We start from the raw sequence: 4332 nt of genomic DNA, 5'->3' as shown, positions 1-4332 counted from the left end.
GTCGAATGCATCTGTGAATATAGTACCTAGCTTTACAGAAACAAGGTCTCTAACCAGTGTGTTACTATAAAAAAAAAAAAAAAAAAAGGTAATTTAACCTGTTTTATATTGTGTCCTAAACCAAAAGAGAGGGACTAAGGGAAAATTTGGAAAGTGAGTGATTACTCAACTTTTAGAAGAGAACTTCAAGTAACCATAAATCGCAGGCCAGAGAAGATGATAAAGTCCTTACAAGGGCCTATAGGCTTACACAGTTTGGCTCGATCCCTTCCCTCTACCTCTGTGACTTCATCCACTCCGTATTCTTTTCCTCCATCCATCCCGGCCAAAGAGACACAATCACATTCCAGTCTCGAGGCATTTACATTTAGTATTCTCTCAGCCTAAGTCCCCACGCCCCAGTGAACATGCCTTGGACTCCACCTTCTTTCAGGTCTTTACTCAGAAGTCACCTTCTCACTGAGGTCTCTCCTGACCACCCTATTTAAAATTGCAATAGCTACCCCACTCCACTTCCTGTTTCCCTTCTCTGTTTTATTTTTCTCTAAATTTTATCACTATTCAACATACTATGTATTTTACTTATTCATCTTGCTTATTGTTTGTCTGTCTCCAGTAGGTTATAAGTTCCAAATATATTGTCTGTTTTGTATAGCCCTATGTGCCCTGTGCCTAGAACAATATCTGGAACATAGTAGGTGCACAGTAAACAGTAAACATTTATTAACATAATTAATGTGTTAATTTATTAATTCATTAATTAAAAGCTAGACAAATACACAGTCGATACACATGACCTTGCCCAAATTATCTATGTATGATAACCACTATATATCCTAGTCATTTATATATCTGGCCAAAAACTGAACTCACCACTTGAGTATTAAACTGTCTACCTGGCATCTTCTCCTGGGTGGCTACTAAGCATCTCAAGCTTAGCAAGTCTAAAATCAATTACTTGATCTCTGACTTAGTGCATTCAACTGCTCTTAAAAAACAATATAGTTTTCATATAGACAACAAAAATTTATTTCTCCCAGTTCTGGGACTGAAAAGTCCAAGATTAAGGCACCAGCAAATTTGATGTCTGATGAGGACCTGTTTTGTGAACTAATCCCATTCACATGGACTCCACACTCATGATCTAATCACACCCCAAAGGTCCCTCCTCTTAAAACCGTCACCTTCAGGGCTAGGATTTCCACATATGAATTTCGGGGGTGACACAGCATTCAGACCATAGCATCTTCTCCCATAAACCTATACTTCCTCCAGTCTTCCCCAGCTCAGTATACAGATAGTTACTGAAGCCAAAACCAATCATTTGGGGCAGAGACAATGCTATTTGTTTGCAAATCTATTTCATTTTCTTCCTGAACATGAAGCTAGATTACCATTCCCAGCCCCCACTGCAGGAATATGGTTATGCTATTGAGCTCTGGCCAATTGGAACATGGTGGAAGTAATAAAGTCCATATCCCACCTGGCTCCTAATGTTCTATGTGGTCTTCCATGCTCTCTTTTGGTTCCTGGTGATCTTAGAGGCCACCTGTTTAAAGTGGTGGGTCCATGAGATATAAGGACCTAAATATAGAGAGCAGACCTTCCTCACTCTCCTTCTGACCCATACTGGATGTGATAGGAGCAAGAAAACAGCTTTTAGTGCGTTAAGTCACTGAGATTTGAAAGGGGCTGCTTGTTACAGCAGTTACCACCCTGACTAATATATGATTTTGTTACCTCCCTTTCCTTCCCACACCCAAACCCTATCCAAATTCTGAGAATTCTCTTACAATGTATCTTCAGTTCTTCCTCTCTTTGTCTTTATTGTCAACTTCCTAGTCCTAAAGTCTACCATTTCTTGCTTGGCCATCTACAATAGCCTCCTTATTTTATTCTTATAACCCTCAAGTTTATTCTCCAAATAGCCAGAATGACCTTCAGTAGTTTCCCATTGCACTTATAATTAAATCCACTATGGTTAGGGGACCTGCGCCTCAACCTTTGCCTGCCTTATTCCTCTCTCTTAATTCACTCTACTCCAGCCTTTTCTACCTTTTCTTTACCACCTCAAGGTTCTTATAGGTTCTGTGTTCCCTCTGCCTTAAGTGTTCTTGCAGTGACTTCTGTGGCTGGTCCCTTCTCATCCTTTTCTTAAGTCGTATCTTAAGCCTCAGTTGAAAGTAGGTCCCCAGATTATTCTTAGTCATGACACCTGCTTTCTCCTTTGTACCACTCGACAGTCAGTAATTATATATTTACATTTATTTGTTTAAAGTTCACTAATTATACAGTAAATTCTAAGAGTCTGCTGTGGTCACCACTGAATACCCAGCACACAGTGTGGCGGGTGCTCAATAAATATTTGTCGAATAAATGAACGGATCAAGGTAGAATGATCACTGACTCTGGAATTCATCATTTCATTTTTCTTCCCATAAACTTGTTCCTACAAATATCACTTCAGTCATAATTGTGGGAGCATTTTTTCTTAACTTGCAGGCTCACATCCAATTGCACCTTATTTATGTTTAGAACACGTATGAATAGATTAATACCTTCTTAAAAACATTTATAATAAGAGAAATGATTAACATAATCTCACTAGCATACTGCAAGAACCATTTTCATTATTGTTTGGTCCAAGAAGGGCTAGACAAGGGCAGAGACTGGGCAATATATGATGAGTATCACACCTACTAGAGTGAAGTAGTCTGTGATTCAAGCAGCCAAATAGATTTGTAGAGCATGCATCAGTAAAAGATTTACCTAAGAACCTTTCCAGAAGTTTCCAAAAAGACCATAATCCAGGGAGAAACCTGAGTTTGGGAAATGGAATTAGTCAGGAGCAGTTCCTAGTAACACAGGCCCAGATTCTACCAAGGACCTTTCCCATCATATTTTGGTTTTGTGATTTTTTTTTCTTTTGATCACCTAGGGTCCTTGGCCTCAGCCAGTTTTTCCTGTTACCCTTCAGTATTTATCTACACTGTATATATTTTACACAGTCCAAATCACAGGGTCATGAAATTTATATTCAATTTTTATATCACTACACACATTTATACCATTGCAAAGGCTGAATAGCAATGCACCAAGGTGGTATTCTATTCTTCTGTGTGGGAGGCAGCATACAAGGTTAAAGACCTTAAAGCAAGTTTAAAGACCCATACTTCAGAGCCACCCTACCTGGGTTCACATACCTATTATGACCTTGAAAAATCACATGATCTCTTTGCAATCCTTTTCCCCGTCTGTAAAATGGGACTAATAATACTTATTTCATAGGGTCAAAATGAGGTATCACACATAAAATATTTAAAACACTACCAAACAAATGTGGCTATTTTTATTGTTGGACTTATTTATGTTCCTGATTTTTTTTTAGAATTACGAATAAAATTATAATAAACATCTTAAGGCATAAAACTGTTTTCTTCATTGTTCACTATTTCCCTAAGAAGTTTTTTTTCTTTTCCATGTTTTATCTGAAGAACTAAACCATATCCCTCCTGTAGTAACTGTATTTCCTTTAAACAACTGGAAACCAGCCTATGAACAAGCTTCCATTGGGCCAGTGTTAAGTAGCAGAAAAGTACCCATTTATGCTGGGGCTTGAATTCTGAGGTTGGACTCAGAGTAAACAGGCAGGTGAAGGGGTTGGGATGATGAAAGACAATAGACCATTACCCAAGACTAATGGTGTTGTAAAGGAGATAAATGTCTTTGAAGTAGCACCCTTAAAACCGGTGACCTTTAGGTTGAACTTTCCTTTCAAATTACAGTGTGCAGGTTGTTTTGGAGTCTGTGCAAAGTCAGCAATTAGAAAGACGGACCTTGAGGGACTGGCCAGTTAGCTCAGTTGGTCAGAGCATGGTGCTGATAACACCAAGGTCCAGGGTTTGATTCCTGCACTGGCCAGCCACCAAAAAAAAAAAAAAAAAAAAAATCATGGACCTTGAGGAAGGTGCCTACCCTGAAATATGACTTCATTTCTTCTACCAATTACCCATTGGCTCCCAAATTTTCAATCACTTTTAAAATGTTGGAGCTGTATAGCTCACACTCTCATAAGCACAGTTTCTCTTAGATAGAAAATGCATTTAGTCCTGCCCCACTGTTACAGTCTATGCTGTGACCACAGAAAAAACCAACAGTGGAATTTAGACAAATTGTTCTTCTCTTGTGAGGAGTAAGGTAAATGGAACAGATGGTTAATAACATTAAACACTAGTCACCTGCAAAGAAAATGGGATTTATAAGAATTATTCATTCTGCTAAGGGCATTAAAGAAAACAGAGGATTGATGACTTTGCTAGAAGGCACCAGAAA

The 4332-nt window shown here is 38.6% G+C and overlaps 1 non-coding gene across 1 annotated transcript; it reads left to right on the top strand.

Annotated features, from left to right (window-relative positions):
• The first annotated feature begins 3847 nt into the window (after nucleotides 1-3847).
• Nucleotides 3848-3921, top strand: TRNAI-GAU (transfer RNA isoleucine (anticodon GAU)). The gene has a single exon. It is a non-coding gene; the product is annotated as a tRNA-Ile (tRNA).
• The last annotated feature ends 411 nt before the right edge of the window (nucleotides 3922-4332 follow it).

This window comes from Cynocephalus volans, chromosome 15 (genome assembly GCF_027409185.1).
Source record: "Cynocephalus volans isolate mCynVol1 chromosome 15, mCynVol1.pri, whole genome shotgun sequence".
In the NCBI taxonomy this organism is placed as follows: Eukaryota; Metazoa; Chordata; class Mammalia; order Dermoptera; family Cynocephalidae; genus Cynocephalus; species Cynocephalus volans.
This window is presented reverse-complemented; position numbering and strand designations above follow the sequence as displayed.